The sequence below is a fragment of the Schistosoma haematobium genome, chromosome 2 (genome assembly GCF_000699445.3).
Source record: "Schistosoma haematobium chromosome 2, whole genome shotgun sequence".
NCBI lineage: Eukaryota > Metazoa > Platyhelminthes > Trematoda > Strigeidida > Schistosomatidae > Schistosoma > Schistosoma haematobium.
Window position 1 is genome coordinate 38,419,070 of NC_067197.1, and position 19,697 is coordinate 38,438,766.

Below are 19,697 nucleotides of genomic sequence, written 5' to 3' on the forward strand. Positions count from 1 at the left end.
TATGTATGTATGTATGTGTGAGAGATTGATATGAAGGAATAAATAAAGTTCAAGGATGAAAAATTGATAATGAAACATCGATGTACATGTCAAAACATTAATTGTATATTTCAAATATAATTTTCACATATAATGACTCTATACTCGGCGCTCAATTACTGTCAAACTATTCGTTCTAATCTTGACGAATATTCGTATACATTAATTGTATTGTTTAAAAAACTCATTGAATTCTTTCAAAAATAATAACGATGCATGTGATATAAAAACAGGTTTAAACAAGAGATAGGTTTCAAATTTACTTGTCAAACGAAATTTGCCAGGTAGTTGCTAGTTGAATACCATCTTTTCGGTTCAGGCTGTTCTTGTTCGCCCGTATATGCAGCGCTTCTGCTGTCAATTTTTCTTTATGGCTGTTAAAACCTTTCTGAATTATTTTGGTCCCTTCAAAATTAATCTTGTGTCCTGTTTCTAACGCATGTAACGCTATCGCTGACTTATTTTCAAGTTTCTTTAAATTAACGGAGGATTTTGGAACATTTTTCAAGCATTGTTTGTGTTCCTTCAATCTTACATTCAATTGCCTGGGTGTTTCTCCAACATAGGTAGCATTACAGTCATGACAGTGAATCTCATACACAATGTTCTGTTGTTCTTCCTTTGTTAACTTGTCCTTAACTTTCACTAATGTCGATCTTAATGTGTTATTCGCTCTAAAATACACTCTTATATCATGTTTGTTCAGAATCCGTTTGATTTCTTCTGATGTTTCACTACGGTAAGGTATGACTACGGTGTACTTCCATTCTTTTCGTATACTTTCTAGTTCCATTTTTCTTTCATTTTTAATAATCTTCTTTAAAAACCTTTTCGGGTAGTTGTTATCCATAAGAGTAGAAAATACTTTATTTAATTCGGTTCGTTGGTCTTACTTGTCTGTAACAATCTTAGTACTTCTGTTCATTAGATATTTTGCCACATTAATTTTCGTGCTATGTGAATGGGCTGAATTAAAATCCAAGTATCTCTCGGAATGTGTTGATTTTCTGTAAACATTTATTTTTAACTTATTATTGTGTCGACCAGACAATCTAGAAATGCTAGTTTGTGGTCAACTGATTCTAATTCCTTAGTTAGTTTAATGTTTTCAGAAATGCTATTCACAAGGGAAAAAAGTAGGAGAATGGAGAGTTAATAATAAAACTGAATATTTAGTAAAAGAATGAGAGATGCAGCTACATCACTGCGATTAATCCTCAGCCACGTTACTCGACTGATTTAGGGTCTATGAGAAAAAGCGTAACTACATGTTTGAATAAAACTGGTAAGTTATTGATCATTTATAATAGCTATCAGTGAAAGAAAACCTGCTAACATTAATACTAGTTGAAGAGTGGTGAACTGTTATGGACATGATAAGATCATCTAGAGAAAAAGATGTAAGTCATACAAATGAATTGCTTTTCCAAGTACATGGGCCAAGTTAATCCCATATTACTTGTTCAGACCGGAAATCTTTATGAAGAACTTTGGATGTAGCAGTTTCTACTTAGACAACACCTTGAGAATCTCTTAGAAATATTTGAATATTAAAGCTTTTCGGTAGATGTTTGCGATTTAGTCTCAAATTAACTGGCTATGGAACCAATCTCTTCTGTCTTATTTACATTATCGTGTCCACTGTGTTATCAATAAATCTATTAACTAACGATAATCTAAGCTGGGACACTACTCAAGCACTCAAACCAAAACAGGTGGTTGTTTTAGGGCAGCATTTCGCAAGTTCCTGAAGTCTAATGTACGAGGCAGTGGAGCAACGTCAGGAAACGCGACTCTGTGGTAGCTGATGACTACAATAGATTCATATGCCATTTATTCCTGGACTCGATAGCTGAGTGGACACTATGTTAGGTGTTTGGAGTGAAAGATAGTGGGTGTAAGTCCCCATATGAACACGAACATTGAGACAAAGCGACATCCAGATGACAAGTCTTAAGTTGAACCGGACACACGTCCTGTATTCCACTGATCATCCCCATCAGACTGCCCAAATTTTCCAATTACATGTTTAGTTTAGTTAAATCTGAAAACTGAAATTATTTGTTTCAAATATAGAAATCACTGATTATTCATGATAATACTAAGTCTCTTTATTAATTTTCTTGCATATTTAATTCTTCATTAATTTTTTTTCCTGAACATAACCATCATTCTGATTCACAGACTCGTAAATTTCTTTTTATCACACACTCTTCATGTGATCCATTTTAGCATAGGTTTACATTTTTCTGTTTAGTGCATAGTTTCATGTGATATCCTTACATATTAATTATAATGACTGTATATACAATCACTAAGTGAAGAAAATAACGAATACACCGTTTGATCATTTCAACCCTCCTATTGATAATCGGAATATTTTCGGATAATCAATAATTTTTTTTTCGGAAAAAACGGGTGAGTTGGAAAACACAATGTAACGAATAACGAAATTAGGTAATTTTACTGAAAAGACGTTTACTTTGCTAATTGGTTTAATGGTGAAGAATTCATATTGTCTTTTAAAGAAAAAATCATTAATACAAGCTTCAAATAGAAGCGAACTATAATAATAATTTTCCAGGTTAGGATAATGAAATTTCAACGAAATTACCGGCCTTAGCTACAAATTTTCTCCACTGATCTTCAGGTCAGATGAATTTGATTAACTGTTGACGAATTGTGGATAATTAAATACGATCATTTTGTTGATAAATAATGATCATAGGCGGTATTGAATAGTTACATAAGCCTATAAATGAAATGAATAAATGTAAGTTTATTGAAATTCCTTATGGGGAAATTCATTAATCAAAATTAAGGTCTGTAATGATGTATGGAACATTTCAAAGAACTGTTTAATTGATCTTTAGTTTACTAAGATACATCAATAATATGAAATGACATAGGTTTATCAAATTCTACTGAAAACTGTAACAAACACATAACATCTGAAATTGATGAGTCCTAACAAAGTTTCTCTGGAAATTATCGTGGTACAGAATTACAGATCGAAATTAGTTAAAGTATTTATCAGAGTAAGGATATAGTGCGACTAGTTCCCTTCATGAATTTAAATAAAGCCAGAGCGAACATTGATGCAGAATAATATGGATTCATTATATTTCGTGGTTTCTCATCAGCTGCTTACAACCAAATATGTATTAGAATTCTACACTGAGATAATAAATAGTGTGGAACAGTTGACATAATTGAATGTAAATAATTGGAATGACGAAGCTTATCAATAATAACTATATATATAGAAGTCTAATACATATTTCGTTGTAAGTAGCTGATGAAAAACCATGAAATATGAGGATATCATGACTAATTTCTTGTAAGCTAAACTGGATTGTGTTGGGAATGGGGACAGAAATGAACATACGAACAATTAGAAACTATCTTTCAAGGAATCAGTTTGTATATTTTTCATGTGCATTTAACAAACAGTTGGTACATGATATGCTTATACTGTCTTAACTGTAGGCTCACATTTGATTTATTAACCGTTGCAATATCTTTTGCCATTGATGGATCACAGTGTATCAAATGTCAGTCTGTTACTCTACACAGTACCTCAGATGTCTTAGATGTGTATTTAGCAAGAGTCATTATTTATAGCCTATTGTGGTACTGGATTTTCTGTAATATAACAAAGAACTTATTTAAATTCTGTTGTTTTCGGGTTGGTGAACTGGGGAAGAGTATATTTTGAGTGGGTAGTCGGTTGTTAGTTTGTTAGGATAAAACATATGTTGCTAAGCTACTCAAGTGCATTTGAATGGAAAAGATTGGATTCATGTTATAGTGAATTCTAATTGTATTTCAATGATTTAGTAGTATGCTGGATATCGGAAGCCAATATATGCAGCAGCTGGGTCAGTGGGGGGAGGGAGGACAAATTCAGAGAATTTTCATTCAATGGTTTGTCCGAATAGTGATAGTGGGATCAAATGTTTTTTAGGGTCTTTAGATCTTTAATCTATCAATTTTGAAATGAAATTGTAAAAGACCAGATTTATGAGAAACGAAAGTTAAGGGTTAGTCATAAATCAATCTGCGAAATTTTCAAGATCTGTCATTTATTAAAATCTATGCATTTTTATCAAATAGCAATCTAGGTGTATCTTATTACCTGAATTTGGCATTACAATTTCGGATATAATTGCAATCAGTTACTTGAGACTACCAGACTACTCAACTTTCGTTAAGCAATTATGTTTAATAACAGTATTTATGCCGAAAATTATTACGTATACAATTGGTTTAAACTATTTCTGAACCTGACTAACTACGACTGACCTGATGTGTTTATCTATTATACTAAAGTTAGAGTCTTTTTTCTCAAAAATGCTAACGTGAAACAAAAATCTTCTGAACATTCAGTGTTAAAACTGACAATACTGTAGAAATGCTTAACACAATCTCCCCTCTGAATTCAAGAATTTTTTATCGAATAGTATGAACTAATGCCTAGTTTAACTCTAAAGTATAAACTGGATTCCTTAAGTTGTTTGATCTAATTTTCTGAATACTTCCATTAGTTATGAAGGCTAATAGTCAATCAAACCTCAATGTTTTGACTTCGCTAACATAGGTTGCTTGGATTAAATTTGAAATCGAATTATTCAATCTAATTTGTCCGGCTTTAAATTTGCGAAACATAGAAAATGGAAAGCAATAGATGCGCTTTAATGTCTTTCGTCAAAATCCTTGGAAAATTGAGGTGTCAGAGATACGATGTAAGTTATTTTAAATCTGCACCAATTCAGATTTTTTCCCAGCGTAACACTATCATGTGAGCGCTTTCTGTTTGAAAAAACTGTTAACTTGAATGGAGTTGAAATAACCAAAAAAAACCCAAGGTATCCAATATCTGACAGTTTGTGTAAACTTCTTAAGAAGTAGAAAACCCTTCAAAATTATTGTAATTAACAGACAAAATCTCTTATGTCAACCATAAATTTTCTTCCTGTGGTCCCTATTGTATCGTTCTTCATTGATTCCCTTTTTGTAATGCCTTTGTTTGAATTCAAGCACTTTACTTATATTTTCACATATTGGAACATGTAACTTAATATGTGTGGTACATGAAATAAGAAAATACTTTATCTAGGTTTTTCAAGAGAAGAATGAACAACAATTGGATAGAACTAGAAAGGAAGGCCCAGGACAGAGTGAGTTGGAGAATACTGGTCAGCGACTTATGCCCTATTGAGGGTAACAAGTGTATGTACGTAAGTAAAGTTTTTCAAAACCTCTAATCTACTTATTGTAGATATGCATGATAAAATTCCCATTTTCATTTTTTTTTTAAAATCGTATGTTCAGATTGTATTTGAGAGTATTTCTGAAGGTAAACTAATCCACAATAAGTTGGTTGCTTTGTTTTATTGAGTTAAATATTTACTATTTACGTTTAAATCAATCATCAGATCGTATAAAACTGTATGCTTTAAAAACCGATTCATTTCAGTCTTTGATTTCTCTTGAGAAAAGTTGCATGAATTATTTCAGATAAAACGAGTGTTTATTGTTCTAGAAACAAAACGTTCCTTTTCATCTTGTCTTTAAAAATACAACAATCATATATGAAAGCATATCAGCCGTAACATCTACTGTTTGCGAGGTAAAGATATAAAGCTCCAGAATAAAATGCCTTTGTGAGATTTTATCGGTATACTTCACCAATAATTATCGATAGGCATGGTAAAGGACACCATAGAAGGGTGATCTTGTAATCTGGTGTCAGCAAAACAGTTACTGAAATCCATCACCAAAATATCTCTGTTGCTTTGGAAATAAATGGTTGAGTTTGAAGATGAAGCAATTTAAATTCGTGTAAATATGTCATTTCTAGGTTGGGTCTTTATAGCGAACTAATATTAGTTGAAGAAGTTATGAATTCAATCAAACATGTCAGGTGTGAGACAAATATTATTCATGTGAACTGCTGGATCCAGTTTCAGTAGTATAAAGTTATAATACGGACTGAATTTTTTAATTTGATCTCTGTTTTACGCTTAAAGTAAGCACTTTTGAAAAATCTCAAACTAGGACGACACAATTGCATAGTATCCTTTGATTTTCAGTAGCTCTCCAACCGATACCAATATTTGATGTCAAAAAAGTTTGAGTGTGATCGTAGTTATCATTTTTCAACCACCTTGCCTAATCAAATAATATGTGATTGTAATCCAGTAACATCTGGCGCACTTAGAGACTACTCTTTTAGCCACAATTAATTTACCATGATTGAGAAATCGAGTGTAGAGGGTCAGTTTGTTAAGCTTACTTACTTACTTACTTACGCCTGTTTCTCCTCGTGAAGGAACATAGGCCGCTCACCAGCATTCGCCATCTAACCCTGTCCTGGGCAATCCTTTCCAGCTCCTTCCAGTTGTTATTCATCCTTTCCATATCTGCTTTTATTTCCCGACGTAATGTGTTCCTTAGCCTTCCTCTTTTCCGCTCCCCTTCAGGATTCCAAGTTAGGGCTTGCCTCGTGATGCAGTTTGACGATTTGCGTAATGTATGTCCTATCCATTTCCATCGTCTTTTCCTAATTTCCTCTTCAGCTGGAAGCTGGTTTGTTCTCTACCACATACGGCTATTGCTGATGGTATCCGGTCAATGGATGTTGAGTATCTTGCGTAGACAACTGTTTATAAATATTTGCACAATCTTGATGATGGTTGTGGTAGTTCTCCAAGTTTCAGCTCCGTACAGTAGAACTGCCTTGACATTCGTATTGAAGATTCTTACTTTGATATTGGTTGAAAGTTGTTTTGAGTTCCATATATTCTTCAACTGTTTGTTAAGCTAAACGACATTATTTTTACGGATAGAACAACTAGCGTGTTGTGTCAGTTACTATGTTAAGCGCATATACCTTCTCCTAGCTTTCGGATAGCCCATTTTATTCATTCTACTTGAGTCACATTCTGACCTTGTTATTTATTCGCTTATCAATCTTCACTGTTTTTATATGAGCGCATATGTGTATGTACACTTCTTATCCCATTACTCATCACATGTCTGTAATCTATCTTTGTGATACTATAAATATTGGTTAGTGCTTGACTAAAAGGGAGTTGGCTTACCAGCCATCTCCACCGCGCGTCATTTCTCTTCTCTCTATTCATTTCGCTTCATCTACAAAATATATGTATTCAAAAGTCCGTTCTCGCTATTTGACTTACTTAATCCCGTTATTGACTAACGCGATTTAAGTCGATGATTATATACGAGGATAGGCGACAGCATACATTCATTACGATCTAATTGAAGTCAGATCAACGGGCCACCAAAGTGGGGAGCCCCTTCGACAACATTGTTCGATCTAAACGACGACAAAATTACGGGCCCCACAAAAAGCGTATACGTAAGTAATTGTATACATATCTCATAGAGCAGCTGATTATATGTATTGTATTGATTCATATAAGATATTTCAATATAGGTAACAGCTTAGATTGCGCGCGAATATTTAGCTTTCTCTATCCAATATTGCTATAAATAGTGTAACGTGTGTAAATTCTATCTTAAGTGAAGGCTATAAACAAGTAAAATGTTTAAAACCCTTCAACAGATATGTAAATATTTTGTAAAACTTACTACATACAAAAGTTATGATGTAGTTGTCCCATAATTGTATGAATATTACTCAATACTTCATAAAATACACATGAATTCCTTGTACAATCTTTCCGTACATTGAATTCAATGAGAAGTAATGTTGTAAATAAATTCACAAAGTCTGTCTTATCATAAATTGTATTCATGACAGACTGATTTGAGTTTTAGTCATAGGAATAATAAGAGGGGACTGAAAAGCCATTTCGTCCTGGTATAGGACTTCTCAGAAGTGCACACACGGCACCTCAACCTTCAGAGCTCTCGACAAACGCTTAACTACTAGAACCAGAGTGTCCAGTGGTAAAATTCAAATTTTAATGAATAAAGAATATATATATCGCGAAGACTATTCAGTGTCATTGATGACAACTGATCCAATCCAGATTCGTCTGGATATTCAATTATTCCTAGTAGCTCCAACATACACTTTAATCCCACCTAACTTATGCCTTCGAAAAAGTATGTGACTCATCTAACGCTGCTAAGTATATCGGTTGTCGGTACCAATAGTTGCCTTAGTCATAAGCTAGACTGATCAGTAACAAATATCTGCTAATTATGATTGCTAAATAATATAAATACTTGGAGACTAATACTAGAGGATATTTAGTTAAGATACTGTCAGGATAAAAAGTTATTCACAGCAGAATTATACTTTCAAGTGATTTTTCATTATTATTGACAATAGACTAATCTTCTCTCGGCGATATTGTGAAACAAAGAAAAATGGTTAATTGACAATGGTATTTTATTGGCTAATTTACAGAACCAGAATACCAATTGCATCTCCTATATGGGGTTTGTTATATCCCGATAAGAATAATTAATGGTAATTCTTGAGATCCTTTTATGGGCCAATACTATGAGAATATTTTTATCGTGTAATTGTTATGTAACTAAACTGTTCATATTCATATCGCTCTTATTATAAGCTTTGATTTGACCCATAGACTATTACTATAGGATTTGCCATTCTTGAGTTATGGCCTGTTTATTAACTACTATCTCCCTCATTCACAGCCACATTTGGCTAATTCTTGTACAAATGTTATTTTCTATTTTATGGTACGTTGTGGTCTGTTTGATTAATATATAAACCGAGTATGTTTGAAATAAATGATTCATATTGCAGAGGCTGAGAGTGGTGTTCTGGAATCAACTTGCTGGGCTAGGCGGAAAGCAGGATCAATCAGGACTCTAGGCCGCTCGCACGTGTTTTATGAGCCACGTGTTCGATCGATAATTCGCTGCGGTGTCGTTGCGTCATACAATAAACAGGGCACACAGCTTCACAAGTTATAACAATTGGCGACGGAGATGGGATGCATGAATAGTTAGTGGGGTAAGGAATATTGTGTTCATAATTTTGAACAGCACTCTCAATTCTCATGTTTGATTCTATGTTATTGATTTCTCTCATCGCAGTTCGTCCCATTTCTTTTGGAAAACTGTGGTCACTCTCTACACAATCATATGAATTTGCTATTATTTGATTTGAACAGACTCCAGTATGAATTCGATAATGATCTTTTAGATGGCTTGATCTTAAATATATTTTCTCACAACCAGGAAATGTGCAAGCATACTTTTTCTTTATCTGTTCATCTTTGGTCGAAAAGCAACTGTTTTCAGTATCACTATCCGGAGATTCAACTTTAATGGGGAAGATATTTTTGGAAAAAATGTTACGCACAACATTTATTATGGGAAAAAAATTATACTTCCAGTTGAAATCGAATTCTTTATCAAAAGAGGAATAAACACAATCAAACCGTTTGTTTCAATCAGAAGTGACATAGAATATAAACATGTGTGTGATATGATCTATTATATTTCATTTCTGAAATAATTAAGTCCAATACTAAGAATTTGATATGGATGAGATAATTATGCATTAATGAAGACAACTGGTTGTCCGAATAATTAAGACAATATTGTATAATTGGTCCAGATTTGTTTCGACAAAAAGACATTAGTTGTATAGTTACAGAATACAATGTTCTCAAGCCAAAGTCCACTTAGTAAATAAGTTACATTTTATTAATTCACATGAATACCTTGGCAAAAAATATTATCCAGTAAATAAATGTCAAATCAAATCACTTTTTGACAACTTTATCGGGAATTGTTTCAAATACCAAGTCCTATAGTTGACCAAAGTAATGTAAAATGGATAAATATCTTGGATCTATGATATACTTTTAAAACGTAACTTTAGAGAATCTCAGATCTGATTTGTCTTTATCTGATTTCCATACTATCAATATGTATCATATAGATGAAGAAATAGAAATAATTGAACTCGTGCATTTCTTTATTTCAGACGAACTAATTTAAGAGTGACATTCTACTTATTGTCATGTATCAGTAGTATATATATGTTTTCTAAATTTAATTTAGTGCTTGGAAGTCCTTAACTAAAAATGAGGGAGTAGTCCATGGTTGTCAGTGTCTTTTCTTGTTGAAAATGATCTTAAAATAATGCAACGATTGAACTTCATTTAAAACTGATTGATAACTCAGTGGTGACCAATGTTTTGTTTGTCTATTCCTTATAGTGTTGTTCGGATTCTATCGATCAAGTTGCAATGCGAACACCAAGGTAAGTTATTCGACATCGTGTGGGCTAGGTTGGCTTGTCGAGTCATAAACAAGACATTAGTCACTGGTCAGCCATCAATAACCCTTAAGTAACACACCAATTTGAATGGAAGATAATACTGGTTTCGTAGGTGAAAATACATAGTTCTTTTTATTAATAAACTAGGTAATGAGCAATTTGAAAGTAAATATACCAAGTTTATCAAAACGGGTGTACAATTAACTGAACTGATCGAGCATTTTCAACATTTTATGGAAAATTAGATAAGTTTTCTGATTGTTGACTCCTCAGCGACCAGTCATTTTTAAATATTCTCAATCATACTAGAAGATAGCCTAGACAGATTGTCAAAGCTAGTGATACAGGATCGAATCAGCAAAAATGCACTAGTTCCCTGTGAATTGCATTTATACCTTGGTGAAAAATGAAAAGTAGCACGAAACCTAGATCATTAGTTACCTTTCGACTGCTTAGATAAAAGTTCATTTCAATATCAAATACTTTACTTTTCTGGACATACTGATTAAGTTTTAAAGTAATTTATTTAGAAAAGGGATTCTTTTCAACAGGTTCACTTTTAACATTGATAAATGGTATATATGGAATTTGAGTACATAATCTTTTTGAAAAGAATATGAGTATATACATATATATGTAAGTGAACGTAGTCACTATGTATTTATTTATTGATTTTTTAAACATATAAACATTGGTACATTAAAGCACCAAATATAAGTGCGCCACACTTCACCATTCTATTTGTGTGAGGACTGGAACACTGTCCAGACGCCTAAAATTAAACAGGCGGTTTTTTCAGAGGACCACACCCCGAGCCTTTGACCTACGGGTCTAATCCACAAGGCAGTGGAGCAACGTTAGAAGATGCTGTCACATAGTAGCCGGTGACTAACGATTGGTTCATACGCCAATTGCTCCCTCAGGATCCTAGAGCCCATGTGCACCAATGGTTTTGAATCAGGGTTTTCCAACTCCCTCTAGGTCGATCCTTCATATCCACTAACCTTGTCATTGCGCCTGACATTCGCTTTTCGTCCTCTCAATTTCGTGAACAACAGGAATGCTGCGAGAAAGTAGTGAGTAGAAATTCCTTGGAAGGGGCTGTATACCCGTGACCATGTGAGGGCATTTCGAGAAGGAGAACGAACTCTCCCTACCCTCGACCGTAGCAGGGGATTTGTGACCATTCATTAAGTTGAAGTGAATGAGATGTTTGAGTACTAGTAGAAAAAGCCTGGATAGAAAACAACTTCTGAAATAATAATACTAATAAAACAAAGTAATATACTGTCATTTCGCTGACGGACTTATTTATGAAAAGAAAAACAACAAATCAACAATTGAAAATAAATTAAGCTCATAGTAAAGGGAAGGACTTGAACAATAACTTTTGCAGACGATACCAAGTCATAAATTTCAGGATCTCTATGTATTGCACTTGATTTCTGACAAGCGATTAGCAAGCGAGAATTTAATAGGTTGTTCTTTTGCAGCCCGTTGATGTTATAAATACGATTCAAAACAACCATATGCAGCGAGAGCAAAGGATACATCAACTTTTACATATCAATCCAGTGAATTAAGTGCACTGATCGATCATTTAGCACTAACTAGTGTAATGTTTATCTGGTTCTAATCTGACTCTGTCGACCAAGTCTCTGTATGGTTATTGCTCAAAGTGACTCAGCAATATGCACACCGTTTTCATTCAATTGGTCGGAAATGGTTGACACAAATCCTTGAACCTATGCTTCATGCTACTAAGCACTTATCTTAGTATCCACTTAATTAACTCTTAACAACTGCTCAGGATTGATAACCAAACAGGATCTCTTAGGATAAGCATATTGTTGGATGATACTATCAGTTAAATTGCATTGCTTCGGTTCGCGAAATTAATATACATGATAAGGCTTTTCATCCCTCACTCTAAAGATCACTGGAAGTATCGAGCTAATCACATGCATTGAAGTGAAAGGAGATTATGATGCTTTTTTAATTGACTTTCCGACATTTGTGTCATTCATTTTCAATGTTGAATTCATGAGTCAATCCAAGCTAGACCACCAGTGAGAATATTTAGTAGCCGTTCCGTCCTAGTATGGGACTCTTCAGCGGTGCGCATACACAATTCCGCACGTGAAACTCGGTCCTGCGACCTTTAGCATCGAGCACGAACACTTAATCTCTAGACCACTAAGCCGGTATCCAATTATGTTAATGGCCAATTTCAATCGATTCACATTCAACGCTAACTATTCATTAATTTTAGAGATGATTCCATATTAGACAGTTTTATTATTAAAATAAACAGCTTCCTTTATGATATAATTATTAAAATCTGATCATTTCTATATGATCACATTATTCAATGAGTTTTTTTTACCAAAATAAAGTGGATTATATGTGACACAAGTAACCTTAAAAATATAGTGTGATATTTAGTGATAATAAAGTTTATGAACGACAGTAATAATAAACAAACAATTCAATGGTCACCTTATTTAAAATAAACGATCACGTTTTATCAGTGGTTAGGACGTATGAATCCAAACTTCATATATTTTATAAACATATTTATCAACAACTGTTTGACGTCAAGGAAAAATAGTCAGATTAGTTATTCAAGTTGAATATTTAAGAGGTTGACTGATAATCGGATGTTGTGTAAATGTTTTACTAGAATGTATACAGAAAATGTCTTGTTACTTACTGACCATTTATGAACTGTGTTTGCGATAACTAAAATATTCGATGTTAATTAAAAGAAATATATACAATTTCTAGAAGGCAACAGAAAAGAGAAAACAGTAAGTATAAGCTGAGAAACCATACATAAAAATTCATCTTTTTTCAATCCGAGTTAATTACAAACGAATGATAAAAGGTAAAACTCATGCAATTTTAATTGAGTGGTAACTATAAGGCAGAATAATTCAATTTGAAATAAGGTTTTCTGATCAAAAGTTTGAGTGAAAATTTGACATTCAGGAAAACATGAACAGTCAAATGTGCGGTAAGCCTAATCCTCCGCTTTACTGTTCAAGTTCTCAAAGTTTTGAAATGTGAATTAGATAAATTTAGAAAATTGGTTTAAGGATGATATTTAAAAAGGAAAAAAACAGGACTTCTAATGTTCTGTCATAAAGCAAATACATGTTATACATTAGAAAGTGTTAAAAGAAAGAATAACAAGCGAAATCAATCCAAGTGACAATTATATCAATACCATGATTGTCACAGTTCAATCATCGGTTAATAAAGTGTAGAATTACGAAATGATCTCACTTATTCGTAAATCGTATTCGAGTAATTTTAGACCACTTACAATATTTGACACAGCAGGTCTATAACCGAGAATACTGATGTCAGTGTGTTGAAATGACAGTGAATTTTGGAGCACGTATAAAACCAATCTACTTGGTCCGTGCTAAAAACGGATGTATGACTTACGTTTCTAAAAAAAAGCCGAGAAACTACACTTTTATAGTATTAAGAAAACAAAATTTATTCAAACACTTCAAGATTTTCTAAAAGTCAGTTTACTGAATGATCATTTCTCACTACAATAATAAGTATTTGAACAAACGGGATATTTAGTTGACTTACTGAAACTCCTATAGCGCAAAACCTCCGATAACGACAGATGCATTTTTATAAATAGTCGAACACTGTGTTTTGTAGTGTGTACGACATTAAGAAACGCAATCTAGCTAAAATGGTAAATTATATAAATCACATTTCAGCTACAACAATAATGACATTGATATGAATACTAGTAGAAATATGAAGGATGAATCTTCAACTACCTACTACATCTTAAAAATGTAACCGAGATGACGAAGAGTTGTGGTTCAGGAGGACGATTTTGATAGAGTTGAGTTCGTTGAAATTGGTGGTGTAACTTGTAGACGTATTACCAAGTCTGAGTGTACACTTAGATGGACATGGATCAACAATCAAACAAATTTATAACAATGATTCGAATGATGTCAAGCTTCCGATAAGTCACTTGCATAATTATTGTCTATTTCATTGGGACTAAATTAAAAGAATAACTTCAGGCACTACATTTAAGTATCCCATTCTTGAAATTAATCAATTTACATAGGACTTAACCTATCAAGAACTTATAACCCTTACAAGATTCATAATTGACGTCACCTTCTAAAAGGCCATATTTTATCAATTACCCTTCAGTGTTTATTGTAGTCCCATACCTTTTACCGAAAATTTCTGTTGGTCTTTATCGATTGTTAATTATTTATTTCGAGGATTAATTTGTATTTAACTTGAAATCATCGTACAGCGGACCACATAATAAAACAATATAATATAGCAAAGTATTTTTACAGATTGTTCACTTTCTTATTAGTTAAAAGCTATCATATCAGTCAAGTTTCCATTAAATATAAATACGCTTCTAAAAAAAACAGAAAATATATTCGTCCATATAGATATTTTATTGATACCATTTATCAATACTTTTTCAAACACCTTATCGTAGAATATACCTGATGGAAGTGTTAAAACTTGTGACACTTCTACTTAGTTGTACCAACATTACCAATGATCCAAAAGTACAATTAATAACATAGTTTCCAAGCATAAGCATTATCCTTATCAGGAAATACAAATGCATGTTTTAAACGTGGTGATTACTTAATACTCAGAAATACAATGAATGCGCACGTCTATCTGATCTACCCGAGTGCAGTTTAGCACCACACTAATAAAGACATGTGTCATCAGACAGTGAATTATAACATAAGTATCGAATGATATAAGACGTTCAAGAATCCCAGCGTGATCGCCAACTCTAGGATTCAGGTGTTTCCAACTGATGAGTCTCAAAGACGAAACGACTCGATTCCACTGATAGCCTCTATCTGACCATGCTTAAAAATACTTGCGTCCTAATGATAATATTAAGGTGTTTCCCATATATATATATATATATATATATATATATATATATATATATATATATATATATATATATATATATATAGTGATAAACTGGTTTTTAGAACTCAAGAAATAATTGTAATATCCCAAAGAGTAGAAACGTAAATGTTCGACATCTCATAATTTTTTGGGTAGTTGGATGGTATTTGGCAGAAAAACCTAGTTGACCTAGGTCACGTGTTATATGGAACTCTTCAGTAGCATGTATCTACAGTCTTGAAGGAAGTAACGCTCCCCCGTAGGATCCGAACCCTCGCAACCCAGCTTCACAGTTCAAAACATCACCAAAAAGCCATCCACTTTCTGACTAACCTACAGTCGGACTGGGATTTTTACAAATGACTGATAATTGAGTAGTAACCAATGTCACTTATTTAGTCCCTTAGCGTTGATCGAACTCGTAAACTTTAAAAAGTTACTTTAGAGAATAGGTTTTTTACATTTTTTTCTAAATTTGGTAGAATTTTTGGCCACACTGACAGATTAACACAAAGTGACATATTAAATTATAAACAGAAATAGAAACTACGTGACAAAATAAGGAAAGACGGATTCCAGCTGGCATGAAATAAAAATGTAAAATATAGCAGGAAGAAAAATTAAATCACATGACAATCAAATATTTTATGAAGGATTCTAAATACTTCGCATCAGTATTACTTCAGAATAACTTTTGGACACAGTTTCCTTACTATGTAGAGATGGTATAATAAGACTGGAACTATGTTTCCTACTATTTATATTTCTCATAGTTTCATTTAAGTTGTTGATTGTCAATTACTGATGATACAACAGTCTGTCTAGATCACAATGTCAACTTACTGGTGTAAATATACATTGTTCACTGACTGTGGTTTATAAAATACACGTGATTCTGTTCGCTGTGTGTTCTCTAGTATTGCTGCCCACTTACTAGGCTTATGACGAACCTGTTATATTAGAAGGCGGTGCCCTAAACATTTGTCTGATAGATGTATTTTCGAGACATTTACTCATAATACTAATTTTGGACGTAATTTTTAGTGTATAGAAACTTTTGGATATGTTGGACACTGAGATATACAACATTTGCACACTACTACCCATGTAACTATTTTTATTTGGTTTCAGATTTTTTCGACAATCCGTATTTTTGCATATTTTGCAAATTTATTATCTTGTCTGACTCCTTTTAGCGATAAAATGTTTTCATTTAAAATATTCGATTGGTTTTATCTTTCGTAGATTTAATCAACAACTAAACCTTTGGAGCTTTGTCCACATCTTTTCTCACTCAAGTTTCCATTCAGGTTATCTTTATGTAAGAACTGTAACAAATTTGTGTGGGTTGATCGTGAAGGGTTTAAAGATAGGGTATATGTTATCAATCTTTTTGGAAAGGAACTAGTGAGCAGTTTTGTATTAAGTACTTGAAATCAAACCTATTTCACTGTATGATAACGTAGATCATACTTTCCACGGAGTAAATATGCATGTCCAAAGACCCTAAAACCCCATCAAATTCTCATAAGGTAATTCCCAGTTCATTATTTCTATCTTTGATATTGGCTATTCTGGATACTAAAAAGCTAAAAAGTGTATCTCTTGAAATTCAAACTTCCCATACGTTATACGTATAAAGTAAAAGAACTTTAGCAGTTTGGTTCCAACCGTACTCAGATTTATCCTACTATATATCAAATTATACTAAGTACTTTGAATAGTAGAACGTAACCTTATAGCGCAAAATATATTGAGACTTAATAACTTTACGGCAACAGGTGAGTATATTAACAGATAAAAAATTCAAAAGAGTTGATATTTCACTTTACTATCTTGTCTTACTTGAGGATGCCTGAGTTATATAGCCCTTTCTAAGTGCAAGTATGTAGTTTAAACTTTAGCCCACTAAACATGACCCTAATTTGAAATAACCTGAATAATAGAGGTAATAATGAGGCCAAAACTTACTTGTCATATTTAAGAATACCAATTACGAATACAAAGAAATAAAAATTGGTATAAATCCCACTTCTACTGGGTTTCCATAGATCTCATCAATCTTAGTAAAAAAGACAAACACATAACCTTAACGAACCAACTCTTAGATTTCAAAAGCTTGCCTTTCGAACTGAGCCATACACTTTACAATTTTTCCAAATCCTTATTATTCTCACATCTAACTGCACAGGACAGTTCAAGTGTGAAAACATGAAAACTAAGCCAAATAACAGAGCACATCTCTTCAAGCTATCATAGTTTACTACAGAGCAAGTTTAGTAGCATAGAAGCAACAAGTTAAAGGTAAATGACAAGTAACGAGAAATTCAATACAATATGATGAATTAATGCATTCAACCTACTACGGTCGGTTCTAAGCATTCCATCTGTAATCTTTTAATACTAACTTTACTTTCCTGAAGACTCGGAATAATGCGAAGTGTTTACGCTGTCATATTCGGCTTTCCCGAATATAATCCTACTTCAGTAAACATCATACATCACGATGAACAGTAACTTTGCAAGTATTACACACTAGTCAGTTAATTCACTTGATCTAGATTCATAACTTCAGTTATGGGCATTATGTCTTTCAATTCACATTGTAAGTGGTTTCAGATTGTTTGACGCTGAAACGACCACATCATGAACGACAGTTAAATCATCTGATCTTTATAAGCTAATATTTTCGAAAATGATGTTCAGTAGAAATGAATCTAAAAGAAGTGATTAAAACATATGGAATAGTAGTGACAAGCAGTATAAGACGGGATGAGTCATTTTTCATCTCGTTTATATAACCTGCACAAATACATCAGGAAGATCAAAAGAACACAAAGTTGTGTAAGTTTTGAATTTGAGGGTGAATGTAAAAGTAGATTTAGTGAATATACATGTCTCTTAAGATTATGACGTAGATTTCCTACGCCTATTATTTTTGTTGAAAATAAAATATAAGCTCTGATTACATACCGAACTAAAAAGACAAAATTAAAACCAACTTACAACATTTGAATATGAGAAAACCTTTATTAACCGAAACACAAATGAAGCACGGCAAAATCTAGTTTTAAGTTTATCATTCAGTATTAACAAGTTTTCACGGTTTAAAACACGTACAACAATTATAACACCGAAATTAAAATTAAATCCCATGTATGAATAAGTTATAAGAGCAGCTAAAAGAAACTAATAAGAATAGTTTTTAAATGCCAGAGATAGGGATTGTTTGTCAGTAGTCCCCAAATATGAAATTAGAAGTAAACTGCCGGAAAAATATTAGCCTCATGAAATCATATTTACTTTACTAGAATATATTACTGCAAACAAAATCAAATGCGACTACTAGGTTCAATAATGAATCGCCAGAAATGAAGAGTATGAAGTCAGGTTATTTCCGTGAAATTCAAATCTAATTAACTAATGAACCAAATACACGCATGGCGAATGAAGCAAACTTTGCGGTATACGAATAATCAAATGTTAAAATCTAAATCCCCACCATTGCATGAATTTATGGCATAGCATAGAACGAGAGCAGATCAAATCGTATCCGTAGAACAATTAACTATTTTAATTATCTCAGAAGCATCAGATTGGAGCCATGGTCTTTGCCATACAGTGACCTTGCAAATCTTACTCTGAGTAGAAAATAAACAGAATTAACATAAATGAAAATACCTCTCCACCAGTTACGTCACAAGAATTCTGATTACGAAAAATATCGCCTAAAACATCTAAGATGCACATATTAGTAAAAGGTGTTAATTATCTTACGAGTGTTGTCATTGGCAAAAGTTGTGCACGATGTAGGGGAAAACTTAACGTAAAATGTATATAAAATGCCCTGAACGACCTGTAAAAATGATAACTTGTAAAGACAGAACCTCACCTGGGAGGTCACGTTTACCAACTTAGTTATGATATGAAGACTGCTGTTTCCATGCTCGGAGTTGAATTTATGGGCTACCTTGACCAACTCATGATTAAATTTTTCTATGGTCGCCTCGTTCGGTTGCAGTTTTCTGGGTGCCCCAAACATCTCTGCATCTCCTAAAGTAAGGAGTACAGAAGCAGATACTACAAAAAGGTAACAAAGCGGACTCATTTGTCAACGCAGCGACGATGACCTTCACTGTTTACAATTAGCGGCTTTTGTTTTCAGTCCTCAGTATTCGGTTTTAAGGAAGGGTCTGTATTCATCCTAGCAACTTGTGTTGCAGTTGAGATGTGGTGTTTTTGCTAACTGATGATTCCTTTCAACGCGATTGCGCGCTATTTGCAAATTCAAAATATGACGCGTTCAGTTGTGTTCGTTTACTTCTGGCTTAAATTGCATTATCTCGCGAATTCTTAGTTAGCAACTTAATTCAAATACTTGTAAGTATCATAGAAGGTTCAGTCTCCACCTGAAAATTAACCTGATTGGACTGAAACCATTTGTTCTGGT